The sequence below is a fragment of the Erpetoichthys calabaricus genome, chromosome 2 (assembly GCF_900747795.2).
Source record: "Erpetoichthys calabaricus chromosome 2, fErpCal1.3, whole genome shotgun sequence".
NCBI classification, from domain to species: Eukaryota; Metazoa; Chordata; class Cladistia; order Polypteriformes; family Polypteridae; genus Erpetoichthys; species Erpetoichthys calabaricus.
This window is the reverse complement of record NC_041395.2, coordinates 80232687-80259890: the sequence shown is the minus strand read 5'-3', so window position 1 is coordinate 80259890 and position 27204 is coordinate 80232687. Positions and strand designations below refer to the sequence as shown.

Sequence of the window (27204 nt, the reverse complement as noted above, 5' to 3'; positions counted from 1 at the left end):
AGAGACTAAATGGAAGGGGAGTAAGGCCAGGTGGATTGGAGGTGGATTTAAATTGTTCTATCATGGCATGGATGGGAGGAGAAATGGAGTTATTCTGAAGAAACAGTATGTCAAGAGTGTTTTGGAGTTTAAAAGAGTGTGAGGCAGAGTGATGATTATGAACCTGGAAATTGGAGGTGTGATGATGAATGTTGTTAGTGCATATGCAAGTTGGGTGTGCAATGGGTGAGAAATAAGATTTTTGGAGTGAGTTGGATGAAGTGATGAACAGTGTAACCAAGGGACAGAAAGTGGTGATTGGAGCAGATTTCAATGGGCATGTTGGTGAAGGGAACAATGGAGACGAGGAGATGATGGGTAGGTATGGTGTCAAGGAGAGGAATGAAGAAGGTCAGAGGATAGTGAATTTTGCCAAAAGGATGGACATGGCTGTGGTGAATACATATTTTAAGAAGAGGGAGGAACATAGGGTTACGTACAAGAGTAGAGGAAGACGCATACAGGTGGATTACATCCTATGCAGAAGAGTCAATCTGAAGGAGACTGAATACTGCAAAGTGGTGGCAGGGAAAAGTGTAGTTAAGCAGCATAGGATGGTGGTCTGTAGGATGACATTGGAGATCAAGAAGAGGAAGAGAGTGAGGGCAGAGCCAAGGATCAAATGGTGGAAGCTGAAAAAGGAAGACTGCAAGGTTGAGTAAAGGGAGGAGGTGAGACAGGCACTGGGTGGCAGTGAAGAATTACCAGACAGCTGGGAAACTACAGCAGATGTAGTAAGGGTGACAGCAAGAAGGGTGCTTGGTGTGACATCTGGAAAGAGGAAGAAGGAAAAGGAAACCTGGTGGTGGAATGAGGAAATACAGGAGAGTATACAGAGGAAGAGGATGGCAAAGAAGAAGTGGGATAGCCAGAGAGATGCAGAAAGTAGACAAGAGTACAAAGAGATAAGGCACAAGGTGAAGAGAGAGGTGGCGAAGACAAAAGAAAAGGCGTATGATAAGTTGTATGAGAGGTTGGACACTAAGGAGGGAGAAAAGGACCTGTACCAATTGGCTAGACAGAGGGACTGAGCTGGGAAAGATGTGCAGCAGGTTAGGGTAATAAAGGATAAAGATGGAAATGTACTCACAAGTGAGGAGAGTGTGTTGAGCAGATGGAAAGAGTACTTTGAGAGGCTGATGAATGAAGAGAATGAGAGAGAGAAGAGGTTGGATGACATGGAGATAGTGAATCAGAAAGTCCAATGGATTAGCAAGGAGTAAGTAAGGACAGTTATGAAGAGGATGAAAAATGGAAAGGCCGTTGGTCCAGATGACATACCTGTGGAAGCATGGAGGTGTTTAGGAGAGATGGCAGTGGAGTTTTTAGCCAGATTGTTTAATGGAATCTTGGAAAGTGAAAGGATGCCTGAGGAGTGGAGAAGAAGTGTATTGGTGCTGATATTTAAGAATAAGGGGGATGTGCAGGACTGTAGTAACTACAGGGGGATAAAATTGATGAGCCACAGCATGAAGTTATGGATAAGAGTAATGGAAGCTAGGTTAAGAAGTGAGGTGATGATTAGTGAGCAGCAGTATGGTTTCATGCCAAGAAAGAGCACCACAGATGCAATGTTTGCTCTGAGGATGTTGATGGAGAAGTTTAGAGAAGGCCAGAAGGAGTTGAATTGCGTCTTTGTGAACCTGGAGAAAACATATGACAGGGTGCCTCGAGAGGAGTTGTGGTATTGTATGAGGAAGTAGGGAGTGGCAGAGAAGTACGTAAGAGTTGTACAGGATATGTATGAGGGAAGTGTGACAGTGGTGAGGTCTGCGGTAGGAGTGACGGATGCATTCAAGTTGGAGGTAGGATTACATCAGGGATCGGCTCTGAACCCTTTCTTATTTGCAATAGTGATGGACAGGCTGACAGACAAGATTGGACAGGAGTCCCTGTGGACTATAATGTTTGCTGATGACATTGTGATCTGTAGCGATAGTAGGGAGCAGGTTGAGGATAGAGAATAGGGATAGGGAATCCATGAAACTGCTGTAATTCCCTGGAAAACGGGAACGGCCAAGCTCACATATATAGCGTGTAAAAGTGTAAAAATCGATCAAGAAATAACAGAGTTATAGTTGAAAATAATTAAGGTGGCGCAATTGCTGCAGCTTGCACTTCATCAGACAACAGCTTTGAACAGCAGAACAGAACAGTCTGTTGCATCCGCATTATCTGTACCAAGAAACTTGCCATCACAGAATGATGACAAGAAACTGGTTGCATCAGTAAAAGCTGAAATGGCGGTGTTTCAGAGCAATGGCAAGTGCGGGCGTTGTTTAGAACAAGTGTATCAGTATCTGATGACTGTGCCATCTACTTCAGTGGAGGCAGAGCGTGCTTTCTTAGCGGCTGGCGTACTTCTGCACGAAGGTGTGCTCTTGCCTGGACGACTGCACGCTGGATATGTTAATAATAATAATAATTTATTATATTTATATAGCGCTTTTCTTAGTACTCAAAGCTCTATCCGCACAGGGAGGAACCAGGAACTGAACCCACAATCTTCCACAGTCTCCTTACTGCAAAGCAGCAGCACTACCACTGCGCCACCTGTGAGGACATTATGCTTTCTATGCTCTTATTACCACAACTAAAGATACATGTACTTATATGACAGCATGAACTGCTTGTAGATAAAGTTAGTCTTTTATTTGTGTCAACATATTGCAGTAGTTTTATTAAAAATAAGTTATCGGTCATTCTAAAACCGTTCACATGTGAGATGCCCATGCACTGTGTCATCCCCAAGAGTCCGGGATTCCCGAATTCCTGGGAATGGATAAACCCATCCGGGAATGGATTCTCTAGTTGAGGAGACCCTGGAGAGGTGGAGATATACTCTAAAGAGGAGAGGAATGAAGGTCAGTAGGAACAAGACAGAATACATGTGTGTAAATGAGAATGAGGTCAGTGAAATGGTGAAGATGCAGGGAGTAGAGTTGGCGAAGGTGGATGAGTTTAAATACTTGGGATCAACAGTAAAGAGTAATGGGGATTGTGGAAGAGAGGTGAAAAAGAGAGTGTAGGCAGGGTGGAATGGGTGGAGAAGAGTGTCAGGAGTGGTTTGTGACAGACGGGTATCAGCAAGAGTGAAAGGGAAGGTCTACACGATGGTAGTGAGACCAGCTATGTTATATGGGTTGGAGACGGTGGCACTGACCAGAAAGGAGGAGACAGAGCTGGAGATAGCAGAGTTAAAGATACTAAGATTTGCACTGGGTGTGACGAGGATGGATAGGATTAGAAATGAGTACATTAGACCAGCTCAAGTTCGATGGTTGGGAGACAAAGTCAGAGAGGTGAGATTGCGTTGGTTTGGACATGTGCAGAGGAAAGATGCTGGGTATATTGGGAGAAGGATGCTAAGGATAGAGCTGCCAGGGAAGAGGAAAAGAGGAAGGCCTAAGCGAAGGTTTATGGATGTGGTGAGAGAGGACATGCAGGTGATGGGAGTAACAGAGCAAGATGCAGAGGACAGAAAGATATGGAAGAAGTTGATCCACTGTTGTAACCCCTAATAGGAGCAGCCGAAAGAAGAAGATGATTAAGCAACAACACAGTGGATAGTCAGCTTTTGGTTATTCTGCCCCAAGTTATGGAACACACTACCAGATGAAATTGGAGAAGTTGAATCGATTACTAGTTTTAAAATATTATTAAAGATATCCATCCATCCATCCATTTTCCAACCCGCTGAATCCGAACACAGGGTCACGGGGGTCTGCTGGAGCCAATCCCAGCCAACACAGGGCACAAGGCAGGAACCAATCCCGAGCAGGGTGCCAACCCACCGCAGGATATACACAAACACACCCACACACCAAGCACACACTAAGGCCAATTTAGAATCGCCAATGCACCTAACCTGCATGTCTTTGGACTGTGGGAGGAAACCGGAGCGCCCGGAGGAAACCCACGCAGGGAGGACCCGGGAAGCGAACCCAGGTCCCCAGGTCTGCCAACTGCGAGGGAGCAGCGGTACCCACTGCGCCACTGTGCTATTAAAGATATATATTATTTTATTTTGGCATTTTCAATGTATCTTTTTCTTTCTTTTTATTTTATTGTTCTATTGTTCCTTTTCATTGTTGATTTTGGGTTTTGATTTAAGTTTATATTTTGTGGATGATTTCTTATTTAATTTGTAAAGCACTTTGAGCTGCAATTCATATATCGACAGTGCTATATAAATACAGTTTATTATAATTATTATTACTAGGGGGCTTTGCCCCCTGCTCGCTTTGCTCACCAAGAGCCAGAGCTACATGCCGTTGTGAAGTGTGGGGCTGAACGCACGTCAAGGAGACGCGGCTGCTCCTCCGAAACCCCTCTTAAACGCTGATACAATGGGAAACAAATATATATTTTTTTTACCTCCTCTTTGCTCAATCAGCCGCTGGCTTCTTGCTGCTGCTGTGCCGCATGATCTGCACTTTGCTCGTCTACCCCTCCCCCCATGCCAGCGCTACATGCCATTCTGAAGTTTGGTACTTAACGCACCCCAAGGAGACGCGGCTGCTCCTCTGAAACCCCTCTTAAACGGTGATACAATGCTCGATCAGCTGCTGTTGCCATGCTGTGTGATCTGAACTTCGCTCGCATACCCGTCCCCCCCCACCACCAGCGCTAGGCGCCACTGTGAAGAGGGGGGCTGAATGCACCCCATGGAGATGCAGCCACTCCTCCGAAACCCCTCTTAAACGGTGATACAATGCTCGATCAGCTGCTGGCTTGCTGCTGTTGCCATGCTGTGTGATCTGAACTTCGCTCGCATACCCTCCCCACCACCACCGCCAGCGCTACGCACCGTTGTGAAGAGGGGGGCTGAATGCATCCCATGGAGATGCAGCCGCTCCTTCGAAACCCCTGTTAAATGGTGATACATTTTGCTACTTCCATTATCTCTAACCTGCTTTGCATGTGTATCACGGGATTTGCTTCCAAAGGATGTAACTATGACGTGACTTGTCCATTTCGCAGGAAGTGAAAGTGTCTCTCTTCAAAAGATCTCTCTGCAAAAGATCACGTCTCGTCACAAGATTTTTTTATATAATAGAGAGATTATTATTATTATTGTGTAGATTGTTGGTTTTATACTGCACTGTGAGTTCTGGTGTTCAGAACATACTACATAGGGTTGAAGGACCAAGGGACAGATGCAATTTCTTCAGATATTGCACATTGTACAGTGACTGGCATATATTTAGTCTTTATATCTACAGTTTTTAAATTGTATGTTAACAGTAGATGGCCCTAGGTGTCAGGGTTCCTGAGGTTCCTAGAAGTCAAATGTTTTGGAACGCTTGCCTCAGTGCACAGTCCATAATCCATTCCTGGCCTTTAGCTTGCCAACATAAAGTCATCTGAAATGAATACACAGATTATTCAGGTGCAGATCACACTCTTCTAATCTGACATGCTGTATTTCACATCTGTTTCATAATAGGGGTTACACACTTCCATTGAAGCATTAAAGAAGCATTGCAGCACAATCTGGAAACAGTTTGGATCCAAAAATGATATCATATGAGTAAACATCTGTACAACAAAGCTAAAGTGCAGATCTGCTTAAAGTGCAGTGAGCAGCACTCTATCAGCTGACTGCGGCTTTTACAAGTTTAGCTTTTGAGGCAGATCACACCAGTAATAACACTGTGCCATAGTCATGAGTCAACAAAGACGGCTCTCATGTGGTTCTGCCTGCTGCACATGTCAGCAGTTGTACCTGTCCTACAAACCTTTAACCTTCAGCATTTTCACTACCCGTAACTGCTTGTCTAATTAGCTTTCAACTTTTATATTTTGAATTGCTGGGTTCACATTGTTTAATTCTGTGCCAAGTGAATGAGTGTACACGTGTCAAAAAGTGTAATTCTAGCAATGTGAATCACATCCTATCAAATCTGCTGTTCCAACACAGTTCTATTTACAAAAAAATCATTTAGCAAAACAGAGCTGCCATTTAATTTGTGTAGCACATTTAAAAATTTAAACATCAATTTTTTTCTATGTCATTTATTTCAGAGTTTTCTGGTTTTCGTTTTAATGTTCCGCTTCAGAGTTTGGATGTTTTCAATATTTATGCTAACTGCTTTTTTCCTTCTTTCTGCAAATGTTTTGGCATCAGCAATCAGCACGCTTTAATCTGTAAATTACTATAAATCTTGTTAACTCTTGTGGGATAATAATAATATTCAAAAAAGAAAAAGGAAAACATAATAAGTTAGGATATTTTGCTAAGCCATATGGAATTGTTGCCACTTTGCAACAATATCGAGCATAATACTGTAACAAGCTCTGAGATGGAAAGACTGAGACACACACAAGAAATTAGTTATTTAAAAGTTATTTACATATCAATGATCCATTGCAGACACACTGCTGTCTGTCTGTGGAGATGGTGTTGACCGCATTGAGAAGTTTGCTTACCTCAGCAGCAACATTCATGTGTCTGGCATTCCTATAAAGTCAGGAAATGGACTGAAAGAGCATGGGGGGCATGAGGTCGCTGGAAGGGGGTGTGTGGTGCTCCCAATATCTATGCAAAAGTCCTGGTGCTTCATGTCTTGCTATATGGTTGTGAGTCATGGACGCTATCCAGTGACCTGAGACAAAGACTGGACTCCTTTGGTACTGTGTCTCTTCAGAGAATCCTTGGGTACTGTTGGTTTGACTTTGTGTCGAATGAGCGGTTGCTCATGGAGTCCCGAATGAGGCACATTGCCTGCATTGTGAGGGAGCGTCAGTTACAACACTACAGCGCAATTCCCCAAGGGTGACCTGGCTCATAGGATCCTCATTGTTGAGGACCCAAGGGGCTGGACCAGGCCAAGGGGATGCCAACATAACACCTGGCTGCTGCAGATAGATGGTCATTTTTGGATGCTGGGACTGGACCGTGTGTCTGCCTGGGGTGTTGCCAACCAGGATCCTGAGCTGTTTCATCATGTGGAAGGTGCGGCAACATGCTGTACTAGTGCATGCTCCCCAAACTGACCTGACCTGACCTGGCTCCACCATGTCTTACTCTACTGTAGCGTCACTGTCTTTAAAAATTTCCTGTTTCAATTTCTTTCATCATTACATCATGCTGTCCCATGGTACTCCTGTCAGAGGTATAACAAAAGTGGGAGAGATATCTAAAAAATTACAGGAAAGTAAGTTAAGGTTCTATGGACATCTGATTTGGAGAGACAATTAATATGTGGGTAAAAGAGTGATGGGAATGGAAAAGCAGGAGAAGAGAAAGTGAGAAGGTCAAAGAAGAGGTGGATGGATGAAGTAAAAGAAGATCTAAAGGAAAAGGTCTGGGGAGGAGGCGCAGGACTGAGCTGTTTGGAGAAGGTTGGTCAAGCACATCGACCCCACACAGAAACGGGAAAACATAATGAGGAAGAAAGACTCCCATGGTGCTTCTGGTGTCTGTCAACGCAGCATATCGCATGTAGCTTTCTTATTGTACTTGTGAGGTTTATTTTTTCCTTTTTATAGTTTGCTGTATTGTAATCTTATTTTCCTTGCAAAGAGCCTTGTGATGAAGCATATTTTAAATGGGTATAGGACAGTGGTTCTAAAATTCAGCCCTGGAAAGCCACAGCAAGAAGCACGTTTTTGTAAATAAGTAACGAATTTCATTTTATTCTGTTGTTAGTGCTTTTATTCTTATGTTGAAAGTTTTTTTGCCTTCTGAGGATACTGTTCAAAGAATCTGTGGACTCGAGAAGGTTAGTAATATTCAGTCCTTATTTTTTCTCATCCATGTCTTTCGAGATATTTTATCAAAACAGATATTTCATGATAAAAATATACAGAGGTGAAAATAATGCCAGATTCGATAGTGAGAGGCTGGCTCCTTTGTCATCTGCATCTTATTTTTAATTGTCAGCTCATTAAGAAACTGAGAAGCAATTAAAAGAGTGCAGCTGTGTAAGACTAAAAGAAGCAATTAAAGGTTGGGAATTTTAATAAGCGACTTAATTAAAATGAAGCACAAAAATTTTGCTTGAATAATAATTGACTTCTAAGTAAGGGACTGAATAGAACAAAAATCAGCTGCCACTGTGCCATCAAACACAAGCTTGTGGACCCCAATGTAGAATGAAGTTGGTATTGCCATCTTTTCATTGTCATAGCAAAGTAGACTTTCATGTCAGGCAAAGGTCTATACAGGGGTGGGCAGTGTCGGTCCTGGAGGGCTGCAGTGGCTGCAGCTTTTCGTTTCAAGCCAATTTCTTAATTTGAAATCAATCCTTGCCAGTCTCAGACCTTATTTAACTTTACAGCTTGTTAGTCTGCAATGTTAGGTTCTTATATCTCAGATTTTTTCCTTTTCAAGGATATCGTCCAAATGATTTGAAGTCTAAAGCGGATAATTTTCAGTCTGTCACATTTTTTCCTTAAGCTGTTTTATTAAACTAAACAGTGCATGATGAACACACACAAATGTGAATAGAAACAAGCTAGACAGAGAACTGCTGGCTCCTTTGTCATTTGCATCTTATTGTTAATATGCAGCCATTAAAAATGGTGAATGCAGTTGCTTAAAACTGAAATAAGCAATTAAGGGTGGAGAACCTTAACAAGCGAGACCACTAAAATGAAGTATCAAAATGTCACTTGATCGATAAGAGCTTCATCAGCAATACTTGACTTCTCATTAAGAAACTGAGTTGGAACAAAAATCTGCAGCCACTGTGGCCCTCCAGGACCGACTGGTCTACGATGTGAAATCTGTCCTACATACTTATGACCTTCCTTCATCAAAGCAAAGCAAAATCTTCAAGGAACAAAAAAGATGAGTGTCTATGTGGGGAACTGGCAAAATGAGAATTTATGAGCACACCAAACATCTTGTAAATAAACTGCTTTCTCTGCCTTGATGTGAGTAGGTATCAATCACGAGAAGATGCCCCACAGCATCCCACAAAATCTTAGATGCCTATTCATTGCCTTGTCAATTGTCTTTATGTGTAACAATGAGCTCAATAAGAAATGTCACCTTTTCTTTATGTAATGCAGCAAAGCCAGATTCAGGGCTGTCTGCCTCCCTGCTGTATGATCTGGAAATTGTAGAGAGAGAGAAGAGCTGCTTGTATTAAATGATGAGATCAAACACGTCACTGGGATCAGATACCATCGGTCATGAAGTTCTTAAAGAGGTTAGTGAGTGCAAATATAAACCACTGGCACATATTTTTTGAAAATATCTTAACACTATGAAAATTCCTACGTAAGCCAGGAAACTTGATCCTGTTATTAAAAAGAATGATAGGTCTGACCAAAGTAACTGCAGGCCAGAGAGTTTAACATGCGCTATGGTTAAATTAGGGGGTCAATTATTAAGGAAAGAACAGTTGCATTAGTGACCAGTCAACATGCCTTCAGTATTCTGGAAAGCATAAAAAAGTATATGATCTGAGAGGTGCATATATTATTTACCTTTACTTTCAGAAGGCTTTTATTAAGGTAGCATTTGAGAGGCTTGGCATCAAACTAAAATAAATGAGAATACAAGGGATATGGTTTAGATGAGTGCAAAACTGGCTCAAACGCAGGGACCAGAAATGAACCATATATAATTTGATGTTAATAGTGGTGTCCCACAAGGATTGGTGCCATTATTATTTTAATTAATATAAATTATACCAATATAAATATAAATAAAAATCTGATTAAGTCTACAGATGATACCAAATCAGGTGGAATTGCAGATATTTTGTGGAATCACCAGAATCTTTAAAGAGAGAAGTTGGCAGAATACAAACTTGGGCAGATTTATGGTAGGTGAACTTTAAAGTAAGCAAGTGTAGGGTGTTGCATGTGGGAAGTAAAACATTACATTTGAATACACAATTGGAGATCTGAAAGTTGAAAGTGCAGTTAATTATGCTAAGTGGTGTTACTTTAGCTGAAACTGGTAACCAGTATGCCTTGGGTAAATCTCTGGCCTTGATAATTTACCCATTCTCCAAAGCATATAGGAAAACAAAGCTTGTGAGATTGAAAGCTCTCCACTTATAACTTCTGCTGTTAAGTCAAGTCAATCTTATTTATAGAGCGCATTTAAAACAACAGCAGTTGACGTAAGTGCTGTACAGTTTCCATAAATACACCAACATGTATAAATAAAGTAATGCAAGTTTAAAAAGCTAAAGTAAAAGGTTTTTAGACTGGATTTAAAAGTGTACAAAGTTGGTTCTGACCTAATATAAAAGGGTAGACCATTCCAGAGCTTAATATCAGCTACTGTAAAGACACAGTCCCCTCTAAGCTTAAGTCTAGAACTTGGCACAACCAATAGCTTCTGGTCAGGGGACCTAAGTGATCACGAGTGAGAGTAAGAGTGTAAAAGTTCAGTAAGATAAGAGGGGGCTAAACCATTTGGAGACTTAAAAACAAACAATACATTTTTAAGTGCAATCCTGCAGGGAACAGGAAGCCAGTGAAGAGAAGTTAAGACTGGTGTGATGTGGTTCTGTTTTCCTGTGCCTGTAATGAGCCTAGCCGCAATGTTCTGGATGAGCTGAAGACGAACAAGGAATGACTGATTAATTCCAGTGTATAGTGAGTTGCAATAGTCATGTTGAGAAGAGACAAAAGCATGAATTAGTTTTCGAAAATTATTTGCAGAAAAAAAAGACTTGACCGTAGCTAATACCTTGAGCTGATAGAAACAGGCTTTAACAATGGAGTTCATTTGTTTGTCAAACTTGAGGGCATTATCAAAAATTGCACCAAGATTTTTTGCAAAAGGTTCACATTAGTTTTTCAGAGGGCCAAAATTACTTGCAGGAGCACAGGTAAGATCAGAAGGTCCAAAACACACAATCTCTGTTTTTTTCTCATTCAGACTAAGGAACATCCATAGTGACATCCATATTTAATGACTCGATGCATGCTCAATAATCCAGGTAAGGAAATTCTAGAAAGTTGATTCAGTTCATCTGGACATAGTTCTTTTCCAGGGAGATACGTTACATCACTCATCCAAGTGACTTCCTCAGTCTCGGTTGACTGCAGGTTTCTCCAACCTTATAAACAGTACCTTTGCATAATGACCGAAACTACCACCATTGACTTACAATGGGCCGTCTGATCAATGATATGCAAATTGTCCATTGATCAATGGCCATGGGTACCATTCACAAAGAGTTGGGGAATGGCTGCAATCACAGCATTGTAAGATGGTGAAAGATGTACCCTTAGGCCCCCTTCTCGGTTCAGAGATGGTTGTTCCTTTTTCACATAAATGGTCTCCTTGACTCCTTGCTCAAACTAGCGTTCCTCCCTGTCCAGGATGTGCACATCTTCATCACTGAAAGAGTGACCACTGTCCTGTAGATGTAAATAGACTGTGGAGTCCTGGCCTGACGAGGTAGCTCTGGATTACTTAGAGCATTCTTTAGTTGTCTTCCCTGCTTTTACAAAAGTCCAGCTGGGATAACTACATTTTCTCAGAGCCTTTTTGATATGATGTTCTTCTGCTTCCCTGGCTGATGTGTCTGTGGGTATGGTGTTTGCTCTGTGTTGTAGAGTCCTGATGACACCTATTTTGTGCTCTAGTGGATGGTGAGAGTCAAACCATAAATACTGATCTGTATGCATTGGTTTACGGTACACATCAACTTTCAAATGTCCCCCATTGCTGATGGCAATTTCACAGTCTAAGAAAGCTAGCCTGTCACATTTCATGTCCTCCCTGGTGAACTGGATGCGTTTGTCCACCGAGTTGATGTGGTCAGTGAATTGTGGTACCTCCTGAGCATCTCAACCATCTCTGAACTGAGGAGGGGGGCTAAGGGTACATATTTCACCATATAACAATGCTGTGATTGCAGCCATTTCCCAACTCACTGTGAATGGTAATCATGGACATTGATCAATGGACAATTTGCATATCATTGATCACACGGCCCATTGTAAGTCAATGGTGCTAGTTTTGGTCAGTATACAAAGGTACTGTTTATAAGGTTGCTGTCAACTGAGACTGAGGAAGTCACTTGGATGAGTGATGCAACGTATCTCCCTGGAAAAGAACTATGTCCAGATGAACTGAATCAACTTTCTAGAATCCATATTTAATGTTTTCACACATTCCAATAAAGGTTTAAGAGAATTTGTGTAGTAATGAAAACAAATATTATGTTTTTTTTAAAGTGAATCCTAAAGGCAACATAAAATAGTAAAGAAAAATAGGCCCAAGGATGAATCCCTGAGGGACTCCACAGGTGAAAGGAGCCAAGGAAGAGGAGAAATTGCCCAGGCTTATCTGAAAAATGTGTGCCATTTCATTTCAAAGCAATACCTTTGACCACAAACTGCTCAAGATGGGCGATAAGGACGTCATGATCAGCTGTATCAAATACTGCAGTTAGATCTAAAAGCAACAAGACAATAGTATCTCCAGTGTCACTTATTAATAATAATAATAATATTATAATAATATTAATGAGAACAATGCCCATATTGCCATGTTGTGCCTCCAAACTCTCTACAATGATGTGCTTATTCAGGGCTCTAAGAAGAAGAAAACTGGCCATTGCATTTAAAAGAAGGCAGGCAATGAAGAGCTTAGAAAGGAAGACAAAAGATCCACCAATTTTAGTGGCTCAAAGACCATATACTTGCAACAATATTTAAAAGTTTGATCAGAAAGAATATTTCCTAAGGTGTTTTATCAAATGGAGTAAAGGGCAACATAACCAAAGAAGGATACTGTGGTTGGCACTGCTGCCTCACAGATGCAACCTCCTGGGTTTAAATCCTGCACCTGGGCACTATCTGTGCATAATCTGCACATTGTGCTAATGTCTCCACGTATTCCCCTAAAGAAATGTGTGCCACAATACAACATAAAAGAAAATAAACATTGATTGATTGACAGAGTTTATGTTTGAGTCGAACACGATTTCAACAGCTTTGTAAAGTGCACTTGCAGCTTGTGACTGGGAAAAACAACTAAGAGAATGAACACAAGTGTATGGGTCTTATAAATTATTACACACCGTGCTATAAATATTCAACAACACCTCCCTGTCTACACACAGATCTGAAAATCAATGGACGGGAGAATTATATTCATGCTGCAGTGGACGGGTGTCAAATTGTAGAAAATAAAAAAAGAAAGAATATAATGTATCTAAGGTTTAGGAAATATGTTTTAACTAGGGGGCTCCGCCCCCTGCTCGCTTCACTTGCCAACCCCTGGTGTTGGGAATGAGAAAGAGCGTGATGTATGAATGAGATATAGAATAGTGTGAAGGTGTAGATGATGCAGATAGAAAGCAAACAATAAAGTGTGTGGCACAGTGTAAAGATTTATTGGAAAATTTCTTTGTACACGCCGTTTAAGTGTAAAAGGTAATTCCAGGTCAGAACTTGTAAGGTCAATGAAGATGGTTATTGTCGTGATCAGAGTCAAGTTTGTCAGAGCTTAGAAAGAGTTGTGTCTCTCCAGGAAGTAATGCAATGACTTGGGTATTTATGTTTTCCACATTAATATTTTTTGAACATAATATAGTGCGTTGTGTTAAAAGGGGCATTTGGTCTAATGAGATTGCTGTTCCAAATCTGTCTGTAACTAAGTCGGCGCAGATAAAGGCTTGAGGAATTGTAATAATATCTGGGTGAAGTCTATCTGTATTGGTGAGTGTACCATCTCCCAGTTGTAATAACCAATTGTTATGATCTGGATGTGGACATCGCATGTTTTGTACTAACTGTATCTTTTGAAAGCAATGCCAATTGTCTGCGTATTTTAAGTTGCACTGAACAATAGCTGAGCGCATGGAATGTGGAACAATAGCTAAGCACTGTCTAAAATCTCCTCGTAATAAAAGAACCTTTCCTCCAAAGGGAAGATTATTATTCATAAACGTTTGTAGAAGTTTATGAATGGTGTTGAGTAAGTGAGTGGATGCCATTGTACATTCATCCATAATTAACAGTTTTGCAAGACGGATGTCATGTGCAGTGCCACTGTTAATGTTCATAGTGGATATCGATTTGTAGGATCTAATGCAGTTCATAAAGATTTCACTTTCAGGTACATCGTTAGTTAGAAGCTTCTGTAGATATTCAGGATATGAATGTAAAGGAGGCAGTCTAATTTGACCGTTTTGATAACAACGTGTAAATTCATTACTTGTATTGCCAGTTGTTTCTTCAGGGAAGTTAAGTGAATGACAATGATTGCAAATTACATTCATTAATCCCAATGAATTTTCCTGAATAGTGGACTCATTATTGAACGCGTTGTCAGCTAACTGGCGCAATCGTTTAGCAGGTGTCTGTCGTTGATGTCCGTGACGTGTATGTTTTGCTTGTGCCGTTTGAGAGGCGCGTCGTTGTATGTCCAGTATTTGGGACGTGTTGTTTTGGAGCTGTAATCGATTTGCCTGTGAGGTGTGAGAAGCCCGTTGTAGTTTACGGCGTGCATTGTTTGTATTGAGCCTTGCCCGTTTTTGTATGTTGGTCAGTTGAGCTTTCTCTTTTTGGAGGCTTGCCTGCTTGTTTTCCGGCATTTGAGATGGGCGGTGTAGACGTCCGCGTTTATTTATTTTGTCCCCTCGCTGACGTTTCTGTATGTCTGAGACGGGAGGTGTTTCGTTTTGAAGCCGTGCCTGTTTCGATGCAGTACTGTGAGACGCGCGCTGCATGCGTCCACGTTCAGTGTGTCTGTCCATTTGGGTTCATTTCTGTAACTGTGTTAGTTGAGCTTTGCGTTTTTGGAGCCGAGACATTTTTTCTTCCAGAGTTTCAGAAGCGCGTTGGAGCCGACGTGTATTGTTTTTTTTCATGCGGGTTCGTGTGTTTGGTCCCGTTACTCGAGCCGTATCGGTTTGTACCCGTGATCGTGAATTCATGAATTGTTTGTTCTTCAGCGTTAGAAATATGGATAAGTAATAAGGAGGATTGCACTCACTGTTAATATGGAGCCTTTTCTGCGGTTGAACGGTTAATAGTGCCTCATTGTAATGAGATCCACCTATGCTGCATAGTGTGAATTGTGTTTGGTCTCGTTATCCGAGCCGTATCGTTTTGTACCCGTGATCGTGAATTTATGACTTGTTTGTTGTTGAGTGTGATAAATATGGATAAGCAATAAGGAGGATCGCACTCACTGTTAATATGGAGCCTTTTCTGCGGTTGAACGGTTAATAGTGCCTTATTGTAATGAGATCCACCTATGCTGCATAGTGTGAACGTGTTGAGATGACGTATGTTTAATACGGACGGTTCATTTAGAAATGGGGCTTTGTGTGTAGATTTGTGCATATTTGCGTTGTTGATTTGTTTCAGGGTGCACTGTTCCAATGCGATGCAGTATTTGTGCACATATGCGAAAGCAGTATGGGCCATTGCCTTTTGGTGGCCTGATATTTACTCCGGTAGATGCAAAAGCAAATGAAGTATTGTAGGATCTAATGCAGTTCATAAAGTTTTTACTTTCAGGTACATCGTTAGTTAGAAGCTTCTGTAGATATTCAGGATATGAATGTAAAGGAGGCAGTCTAATCTGACCCTTTTGACAACAACGTGTAAATTCATTACTTGTATTGCCAGTTGTTTCTTCAGGGAAGTTAAGTGAATGACAATGATTGCAAATGACATTCATTAATCCCAATGAATTTTCCTGAATAGTGGACTCATTATTGAACGCGTTGTCAGCTAAGTGGCGCAAGTCTGCGGACGGTTCCTTTAGAAATGGGGCTTTGGGTGTCACTTCTTATTGATGTTAGTGTGTTTGTGGGTCTGAATCGTCGTTGTTGTGAACGTTTCGTGTGCCATGTCCGTAGTCTGTCCCGTTTCGTCTCTAATGGGCTTGGTGTGGCGGTCACAGCTTCTTTTTTTTGGTGTGGTAGGAGCTTGTTGAATCCTCCTCTTTGTGCGCGTCCCGTTTCGTGTGCAATGGGATTCGTGCGGCGCTGTGTGCTTTGCCGGCGTCGGTGGGGGGGGGGGGGGGGGGATGTTGCTTGGAGTGTGTGGTGGGATTGGTGGGGCGCGAGCGTCTTCTTTCTTTTTGTGTGCCAGGGGCTTGTTCAATCCTCCTCTTTGTGTGTGTCCCGTCCGTTGCTTGTCGGGGGGGTTGCGGGTTCTTTTTTTTTGTGTACCAGGGGCTTGTTGAATCGTCCTCTTTGTGTGTGTCCCGTCCATTGCTTGTAGGGTGGAGGGGGGGGGGGGGCTTGGAGGTGGGTGTGGGATTTGTGGGGCGCGAGCGGCTTCTTTTTTTTTGTGTGCTAGTTTCGTGTGCAATGGCTTTCGTGCGGCGCTGTGTGCGTCGCCTGCGTTTGACTCCTTTTTTTCTGTGCTCACTCCTTTTTTCTGTGGTCGCGGCTTTTCTGTGGTCGCGGCCGCCTCTCGCGGTGCCTCATTTCTTGGGGCGCCTGCGCAGTACGTCTTTTTGTGGCTACGGCCCATGGCCGGATGTCCCTGCGTCCATCCGGTTTAGCATTCTCGGTTAGTAATGTGGATAAGGCATTTATGAAATATTTCTAAACTATATAATAATACTGCAATGGAGAATTTTTAGTACAATGTGAAAAATATGCCTCTTTTTCCAAAGCTCTTTAAGCTTATTCATATGATTATCGGTAGTTTGATGGGTTGTGATGCTGCCTCACAGCTCCTGGCGTAAATTCTAAACCAGTCACTATCTGTGTGGAATTTGTATGATCTCCAATTTTTCATATATGTGTTTCACCTGATGGTATGTTTTTGTCACTCATTGTCACACGTGTATGCTTGGGGAACAACTTATGGGCTTAGATGATGACAATATTACCCCGGACCACTCGAGGACACTAAACAATAATAGTATGTGTTCTTCTTTCCCCTCTGCAGAAAGAAAGATTGACGTACCACCATCTATGACGTCACTTCTGGGGTTAACCCATCTGCATCCGTCTCTTCCTCCCAGAAACCATCTTGACCGATTCAATGCGACCAGTCTCACTATAGCGCTTACCACACTTTTTTTTTTTTGCGTTCTTTATAATATACAGGGTTTGCCTCCGGGCGCCCCAAACCCTTTATGAGTGTCTCTGTGTTTTCTTACACCATATGCTAAAGACTTACACTGCTCCAGCGTGCACTGGATGGTCACCCCATCTGAAGGTGCTCTCTGCCTTACATCAAGCACTGCTGGGATAAATTTGAGTTCAGGGTGACTCTAGAATGGGATTGAGTGGGGTCAGAAAATTAAAGGATGGATGATTAAAAGGATGCTGTAGTACCAAATATAATAAGCCATATAGCACTTAAACACATACCTACAGGCATTTCAAAGAAGTGCTGAATACGGTGAATAATAAAGAACTGGTTTTTTTTTTTTGTTTTTCAGTCCTCTGTGAGTTATGAGCTAAAGGCTGGCTCTCTCTCAGCCTGGGCTGGCCAATAAAATGGGACTGTAATAACATAATCATGGGACAAAGGTTCCCAGGCAATGAGACATGGGGGCGTTGTAGCAAAGGTGTAACTTGATTTCCCAGACTGATACGAAATCTTAATCGAAGGGCATGGCATTTCATGGCATGAAGCCATTGTGGAGACTGGCTCGGATACAGACAGGCAGACACGCTCATGTCTTCCAACACACGTTTATTTATACTACTTTTTACAAAGTCCAAGTGCCACAAACCCCAATCTTCCCCAAAGTCCAGGCCAACCACTCTGCCTCTTCGGACCGCCTCCTTCTCTCTTTCTTGCACCTTGTCCTTCCACCCGACTCCAGCCTCGAATGAAGGGAGATGGCCCCTTTTATCCATACCCGGATGTGTTCCAGGTGTGCACCAGCAATCCCGCGGACACACCCCAGTGTGGCGGAAGTGCTGGCTGTCCTCCTGGAAGCACTCCGGGTGTTCCCAATTTTCTTCCCCTCAGCACTTCCTGGTGTGGCGGAAGTACTGGGGTCCAGGGTCCTTCAGGCAGGGGGACGCCCCCTGGCAGTGACCACGGGCCCCTACAGGGTTGGGCTTCCAAGCCCTGTACCCGTGGCCCCCAATACTACCAGGGCGGATGCCCCCTCGTGGTCTGGAGCAGGAATGAGACCTCCTCCTGTCTTCCTGAGCGTCCCGGCCGTGCATGAGCCCTGTCCGGGTGCCACACCATGTTTAAATTCAGGCTATGTCTGTCTTCTTTGTGGAGGTTTTGTAACTCTCGGCCTGTTGTTTGTGCCCAGGTTACACTATGCCAGGTGACAGATGTAAAGACGCAGCTTGTATTGAATGAACAGAATGATCCAAACACTCTGCTATGATGGTCCTGTATCTTATTGCCTTTGAAACCTTTGCTCCATTATTATATAATTGAAAATTGAATTCCTATTTGATCTACCTGTCAGGAATGAGAATGGGCCAAATTTATACCACAGAATTTTAAATAAATACTCAAATAATATATAAAGTTGAATTTAAAGCAGCAGGACTTTGGCACAAGTAGGTAGTCAGTTTTGCACAAAGCCTTGAAACAAACTGCCACTGAATCCATGCCTATAATGGTCACTTTCTCCTTTGGCTAACTCATACTGTTAACTACAAAACTCTTCTTAATTTATTGCCTCTAATTTAATCATAATTTTTCTTAGTTTCCTTTGCTTCATTTTATTCTCTACATTGTTGTTTGAAAGGCCACAATCTCAGCTGCTGTTCAGTTAACTTCATTCTTTCTTGCTGTCATTTTAACTGATATACTTGCCTCTCTGACCCTGTTTTCTTAAATGAAATAGTAAGGTTCCTTGCCACATTAACCTTTCAGTTATGTAATTTCTGATTTTCCACTGCTAATCTACTTTTGCTTACTTATATTTTCCTTCCCTGCAGTGGATTGGCACCCTGCCCGGGATTGGTTCCTGCCTTGTGCCCTGTGTTGGCTGGGATTGGCTCCAGTAGACCCCCGTGACCCTGTGTTCGGATTCAGCGGGTTGGAAAATGGATGGATGGATATTTTCCTTCCCTTCTAATGTGTCTTTCACTTACTGCCTTCATACTATTTTGACATCCTAAATAAGTTTCAGTTTTGAGTATTGAAGTAAGAACAGCAGGGAGTAAACTAGAGAGGTGTTAAATGTGCCCAGGATCTATACACAAATGAACTATAACCAGGACATAAAAGCCAAAATGGAAATCAAAAGCCAAAGGTATAACACAGTAAAGATCAAAAACAATAAACTATTTCCATAAATGATTACTTTTTTAGACAAATACTTTCCCCTTTATGTTTAAAAGTCCAGATGCCAGGTTCTTCTTCTATTTCTGTTTTCATGTTTATGTCATCTCACGTCCCACAGGAAGGTACATTAACATCACCTATTGTGTTAGAGTGTGAGGTAGCTGATGGTGAATTCAGGTTTCACCACCCAAACTTGTTTTTACTAGAAATTAAGTTTCAGTACTACATATCCTTTCTGACCCTTCCTTTACTCCTTAAATCTCTCTCACTAGAAGTACTTCCCATCATATTCTTAAACATTTGTGGTACAACAATATTTAGGACAGGCATTATCACATGTTGCAGCATTTCTGGCAGCCCACACATACCATTATCATAAGGGCCAATGATGTGTTTAAACCAAGAAGCCAAAACCAAAACTTTGCTAGCTACTTTTCTTCCTTTATGTTTCTACATACCAGCTGCTTCTCATGCACTAATTTGCATAATCCATAATACCATCTTCTCCTTGACTCACATCACCTTAACAACTGCCCTCAACTTCACTTCCTCCTTCTCCATACTAACTACCATATCCACCTCCAGCCTTTGAATTGCCTTTTTATTACTCAAAACACCAGCATGAGTTGGCACCCAACAAAACCAGACCACTATACCCAGGCATTCCAATCCATACAACACAGAATAAATACCCACTAGCAAATCACTTCAGACTCTTGAACACTGAATCTGAACGAAGTATGGCTCGACATGGTTCATCTTCTTCCACTACAGTACTTCTGTCAGCTCTGCTGTATACAAAAAAACTCCATTTACTGTATCTTTTGATCCATCAGTGTATAGTTGTAGAAAATAATAATGCTTCTGCTGTGAATATACAGTATTTACTTCTTTATTTATATTTCCACTACACTTATAGTCCATACCATTTCTTAACAAATGGACACTGGAAACTTCCATTTCAGTATATTTCAGTATACAGTACTTTATCAACCACTGTTGGGGTTTAGTTCCTGTTCCTAAAATTATATTTCTGGACATATTTATTCTTTGCCCATCCAAAGCCATTTTCCACGGCACAGGTATACTCCTAGCAATTCATTATTAGTGTCTAGATTCCATGTTCCACCTCAAAACTTTGCATATATATCCAGTATGTTAGGCCCAATTTGTTTCACACCCACCTTGACCTGTAAAACAATAATATGAGTATTGCAAATTGTTCTACAACAGCCTAAATTTCATCTTATGTATTTAAGACTATTTAAATGGTGTCACCATATACTTTAAATATGCTTTATTTGATCTATATTCTTGATATGATCTAAGTAAGATTCAGTAATATTTGTCAAGTGGCCTCTTAGTTGTTTCCTAGCCACAGAACACATAAGATTAAGGACACATTTACTTTATCCACTAAATATCTTAACAAGAATTCTCCAAGTCAATTGTGCTTCAAACCATAAGCCCAGATAACTAAAAACTAGAACATTAGATAAAATCTGTCCTTATAAATAAATATGTTTATTATGTATCGTGGTATAAATTTAACACCTTATTAAAGAAAGAAACATCCCCTAACAGGACAGTTCAGTAATAAGACAGGAGAAAAGCTGTTCATCCATCCATTTTCCAACCCGTTGAATCCGAACACAGGGTCACGGGGGTCTGCTGGAGCCAATCCCAGCCAACACAGGGCACAAGGCAGGAAACAATCCCGGGCAGGGTGCCAACCCACCGCAGGACACACACAAACACACCCACACACCAAGCACACACTAGGGCCAATTTAGAAACACCAATCCACCTAACCTGCATATCTTTGGACTGTGGGAGGAAACCGGAGCGCCCGGAGGAAACCCACGCAGACACGGGGAGAACATGCAAACTCCACGCAGGGAGGACCCGGGAAGCGAACCCAGGTCCCCAGATCACCCAACTGCGAGGCAGCAGCGCTACCCACTGCGCCACCGTGCCGCCCAAAGCTGTTCATTGTATCTTTTAATTATTCCTCAGCAAAATGCCTTGGAGGGAGCATTCTTCAAAAGCAGTCCATTACAGCATGGTTAGAATGATCAGAATAGTCAGAGAAACAAAGCATAGAGGTTCATTTTCTAAACTACTGAATTTACATACAGTGTCAATGCATACATTTTACTCTGGCTGGTTCATTGGTTTACACCCAAATTATTTATATTATATTATATTATATTATATTATATTATATTATATTATATTATATTATATTATATTATATTATATTATATTCTGGTTCTTCTTATACCTTTGAGATGAGACACCACCCTTGAAATTTCTGTGCATATAACAATTGTCCATTCTAGTTTATAGGACATCTGCTGATTTCTTAGTCATCTCTTAATCATTCTTCAGTACATTTTGTATATTACATCAACCTTTCTACTGGTACATTCTTTATTTACTTGACCATCTCAGTATTTTTCCTAAACCAATTCTTATATTTCAGTGTACATTTTGTTGTTCACTTGACCTTTATCTGGTTTCCTGGTGTGCCTGATCAGGTTTCTGACATTTATTAACCTTTTATGCTATTTCTTTAAGATGAATGCTATGTTACCCTAAAATTATTCTTCCGCAGTATGCATTTCTTTTAGGTGAAAAACATCTTGCCTGAAGAAGCAGCCTGAGTTGTCTTGAAAGCTTGCATACTGTAATCTTTTTAGTTAGCCAATAAAAGGTGTCATTTTACTTGACTTCTCATTACATTTAGAAATGAAATTTCCACCGCCCCTCATGCTCATCGCTACCTGTAGGACATCCTGTACTTAATATAACAGCCTCTTTTCCATATGGCCCCATCATCTGCATACCACACCTAATTGAGGACTAAATGATTTTTAAAAAAAATATTACTGTAGAATAATAAACAATATACAGGACCAGTGACCCTGCTCTGTGCAGTTCCATTATCTACTTCAAATTCATAGACAACTCCTGCCCAAATGTTACTCTAAATGAGTAACATACCTTAAATCCCCCAATACCCATTTGGTCCAGGTAATTTATCAGACACTCCCTCCATGATGTTTTATATGCCACCTCCAGATCCTTTGTTGTAAAAACTTTACCTTACATCATTCCCTAATCATACTAATGCATTCAATGTGGATCTACCTTTATGAAAACCACATTGATGACAACTTATCAAATCTTGTTTTGTGTAAGGGCTGTATTGTATCCAGAGTATCAGTAGATTATTTGATGATTACTTAAACTAAAGAATAGGGGTGGCAGAAATTTTAGCACGGGACAGGGTTAAAACTTCTCATAAAGAAAAAATCTGTGGTTTTAATATAAAAATAAAAGATAACTTCAAACATTCTAGCCCACAGCTAAAAAGCTAAAGGAAGGGAGTAGTACATTACAAATTGTTTGCTTTCAAATCAGTGAGGGGTCATTTTTTAGTGACAATATCTTGGTGATCTGAGATAGAAGCCTGACATTGGGAGTGTATTGTAAAGCCCCCAGTACAAACAATACTTTCACTTGGCATTTCCTAATCTATCTTACTAAACCACAGTTAATATATGCACGGCGGACGCACGGCGGAGGCACCGAGGCGCATGTGCACTGCGGCCTTGGCGCCCGCCCCAGAGTCCAGAGTCAAACGCAGCGGCTTTCCTAAAAGCGGCGACTTCCCAGAGTCAGTAGGTGGCGCCCGAACAACACAACCTCTGAGCGCCCAAACAACACAACCTGTAGAGTCAAACGCAGCGGCTTCCCAAAATGCGGCAGATTCCCAGAGTCGGTAGGTGGCGCCCAAACAACACAACCTGTAAGCGCCCAAACAACACCACCTGTAAACTAGACTTGCTCTAATCCACTGTGCCAGTAATGTAGATCACATAACGGTCATTCAGTTTGGCGCCCGCCCCAGAGTCCAGAGTCAAACGCAGCGGCGTCCCAAAACGCGGCGGCGCCCGCCCCAGAGTCAAACGCGGCGACTTACCAAAACGCGGTGGCTTTCCAGAGTCAGTAGGTGGCACCCAAATAAGACAACGTAATGCGCCGTGGCGCCCGCCCCAGAGTCAAATGCAGCAGCTTCCCAAAACGCAGCGGCTTCCCAGAGTCAGTAGGTGGCGCCCAAACAACACAACCTGTGGGCTACACTTGCTCTAATCCACTGTGCCAGTAATATAGATCACAGAACAGTCACAGACTCTAACCCAGCGGCTTCCCAGACTCAGTGGCTGGCACACGAAAGGCAACGGAATCATGTCTCCACAAGACGAAACCGCTTTAGTGCAGATATGCTTATGTAATGAAATGACATTTCCCCAGACGCACCCACCCTCCATGATATGTCATCCATCCAGATATCGGACGGAACAGAAACTGATTGCCATTCTTGGATTTCCGATTCGCTAGCGAATCGCGGGCTTACTTGTAATATTAGAAAAGCAAGTTTAGAGGTAAATATTATAGCTATCCAATGTCTCCCTGTGAAGGCTGAGCATGGATCACCCATTAATAATATTAATAAGAATTCTTTACATTTATATAGTGCTTTTCTCACTACTCAAAGGGTTCTCTATGCAGGGAGGACCCATTACAGAAGAAAAGATCAAAGTAAAGAGAAGGAGAAAGCACTTTCAGACGATCCTGAACTGACCAGATCCAACACCACTTGTAGACATAAGGTAAGGTAAGGTAAGCCATCCACAAACTTAAGAATGGTGAGGCTCCAGGAGAGGATGACATGTGCCCTTAGATGCTGAACGGAGAAGAACAAGAGACACCACACATACTATATCACATCCTGCAAGACATCCGGGAAAAGGAGACAGCCCCTGATGACTGGAAAACTGGTCTCATCATCAAGCTGGCAAAGAAGGGAGACCTAGGGGTTTGCAAAAACCTTTTGCCCCTTCTAGCAAGGTCTTCAGCCTTATTATTCTTCAGCGCATCACGAAAGCAGTAGACATTATTCCTCAACAGGTACAAGCTGGTTTCAGGAAAGAGAGATCCTCATTGGCACCGTATTCGTCCTCAACCAGATTCTTAAGCAGACTCCTGTATGTGGTTTTTATTGATGTTGAGAAAGATTCTGAGAGCCTACACTTCACGTTATTTAAGAAAATCCTATGACAATACGTCATCCCTTTGAAACTGGTCAGCATCATTCAGTACCTCTACTAGAACTTTAAATGCTGAGTCATCCACATCAATAAACTGACAGGGTCATTCATTATGAACACAGGGGTCAAACAAAGATGAGTCTATTCACCATTCGTGTTCTCTTTGGCTGGCAACTGGCCAATGTGGAGCGTTACTCTGGGAAAGAGACGGCATGGAATGGACCCTGAACTCTATCTTAGAGGTCCTAGATTATGCCGACAACCTAGGGTTGTTGCCAAAAAGACACTAAGACATCCAACAGAAGACAGATGACCTCAGTGAGGTAGCCAGCACCATTGGAGTCAAGGTCAACAACAAAAAGACACAGGTCCTCAGGAAGAATGCCATAACCACCCTCCTAGTTTCAGTAAATGGAAAGGATGTAGAGGGATTTGTCTACCTGGGCAGTAAAATGACAACATATGACAATTAATGCCAGAATCAGCAAATCCAACCAAGCCTTCAAATTGCTCAAGTCTATTAGGAGATGTACCAGTCTCAGCATCCACACAAAGATCAGGATCTTCAAGAACAATTTGCTCAGGATTCTTTTGTTGGCTCTGAGTGCTGGAAGACCACTGCCACCATTGAGTAGAAGATGACAGTGTTTTCCAGACAAATATCTATGGCATGTCCTGAAGATCTCTTGGCTAAGCAAAGAACTGCAAAACAAGATGAGGATAGCTCCCATGGCAGAGACAATCCAGAAATGTCAATGGAGATGGCTGAGACACATGTGTTGTATGCCTTCCAGATCATTACCAAGGACAACCCTTTGATAGAACATTAGAACACTCTGGATGAGAACAGGTCATTCAGCCCAACAAAGCTTGCCAGTCCAATCCACTAATTTCTTCCAAAAAAACATCATGTTGAGTTTTGAAAGTCCCTAACGTCTTACTGTCTACCACACTACTTGGTAATTTATTCCAAGTGTCTATCGTTCTTTGTGTAAAGAAAAACTTTCTAATGTTTGTATGAAATTTACCCTTAACATGTTTCGAACTGTGTCCCCATGATCTTGATGAAATCATTTTAAAATAACAGTCTCGATCCACTGTACTAATTCCCTTCATAATTTTAAACACTTCAATCATGTCACCTCTTAATCTTCTTTTTTTTAAAACTGTAGAGGCTCATTTGTTTTAATCTTTCCTCATAATTCAACCCCTGTAGCCCTGGAATCAGCCTAGTCGCTCTTCTCTGGACCTTTTCTAGCGCTGCTATGTCCTTTTTGTAGCCTGGAGACCAAAACTGCACACAGTACTCCAGATGAGGCCTCACCAGTGCATTATAAATGTTGAGCATAACCTCCTTACACTTGTACTCCACACACCGTGCTATATAACCTAACATTCTGTTTGCCTTCTTAATGACTTTTGAACACTGTTGGGAAGTCGATAGCTTAGAGTCCACTATGACTCCTAAATCCTTCTCATAAGGTGTACACTCATTTATCCAACCGCCCATTGTATATTCAAACCTAACATTTTTACTTCCTATAGACACACAAGTGAAAAAGAAGCAGATGGAGACTTAAAGAGACCTGCTGCAGGGCAATAGAAAAAGAATTGAGAAGCAAAGGGCTCACTCGAAACAGCCCCCAATCAACAGCTGATAGAGCCAGGTGGAAGTCTCTTGTCATTGCCTCAAGCTCCAGAAGGCACAAATAGAACTGCAAGACAGAGATTATAGCTATGTGGGACTTTGGTTATACAAATACTAGGGGGCTCCGCCCCCTGCTCGCTTCGCTCGCCAACCCCTGGCGTTGGGGCATGACAAAGAGTAAGATGTATGAATTAGATATAGAATAGTGTGCAGGTTTGGATGATGCCTATATAAATAAAAAATAGAGTGTTTGGCATAGAGTAATGTTTTATTGGAATATTTCTTTGTATACAACATTAGTAGTAAAGATGGTGTCTTGTCTTTGAATGAGTCTTCCTTGGCATGGATCATTTATAACTTTAACTTTAACGTCAGATGAACGTCGAACACGTGAGAAGGCAACATAAAGTTGTCTATGTCCAAAAACGGGTTCAGAGAGGTAGATGCCAACCTTGTCCATGGCTTGTCCTTGTGATTTGTTGATGGTCATGGCAAATGCAGGTTTAATGGGGAACTGTCGGCGTTTCAATGTAAAAGGTAAATCCAGGTCAGAACTCGTAAGGTCAATTCTAGGAATGAGAACAGTATTGTTAGCATGTGATTCTGTAAGAACTGTTGCTTGAATAACACCGTTTTTAAGGGTAAGGTTGTGTTGTGGTCATCCGTCTGGGTTAATAGTGTTCAAATATTCTAAGGGGAAATTCAGATGTTCATTGTCGTCATCAGAGTCAACTTTGTCAGAGCTTAGAAAGAGCCGTGTCTCTCCAGGAAGTAATGAAATGACCTGGTTATTAATGTGATTAACATTAATATTTTTTGGACATAATATAGTGTGTTTTGTTAACCACATATGCGAAAGCAGTATGGGCCATTGCCTTTTGGTGGCCTGATATGTACTCCGGTAGATGCAAAAGCAAATGAACTATTGTAGGATCTAATGCAGTTCATAAAGTTTTTACTTTCAGGCACATCGTTAGTTAGAAGCTTCTGTAGATATTCAGGATATGAATGTAAAGGAGGCAGTCTAATCTGCCCCTTTTGACAACAACGTGTAAATTCATTATTTGTATTGCCAGTTGTTTCTTCTGGGAAGTTAAGTGAATGACAATGATTGCAAATGACATTCATTAATCCCAATGAATTATCCTCAATAGTGGACTCATTATTGAAGGCGTTGTCTGGCGTTGATGTCCGCGACGGGCATGTTTTGCTTGTGGCGTTTGAGTGCCG

At 41.7% G+C, this 27204-nt stretch overlaps 1 long non-coding RNA gene across 1 annotated transcript in view; it reads left to right on the top strand.

The window, feature by feature from the left end:
* Positions 1 to 3329: 3329 nt before the first annotated feature.
* LOC127526829 (uncharacterized) overlaps positions 3330 to 27204 on the top strand; it is a 38846-nt gene continuing 14971 nt past the window's right edge. Inside the window, exon 1 of the long non-coding RNA XR_007934266.1 lies at positions 3330 to 3485. This is a non-coding gene — a long non-coding RNA (uncharacterized LOC127526829). The remainder of the gene's footprint in view (positions 3486 to 27204) is intronic.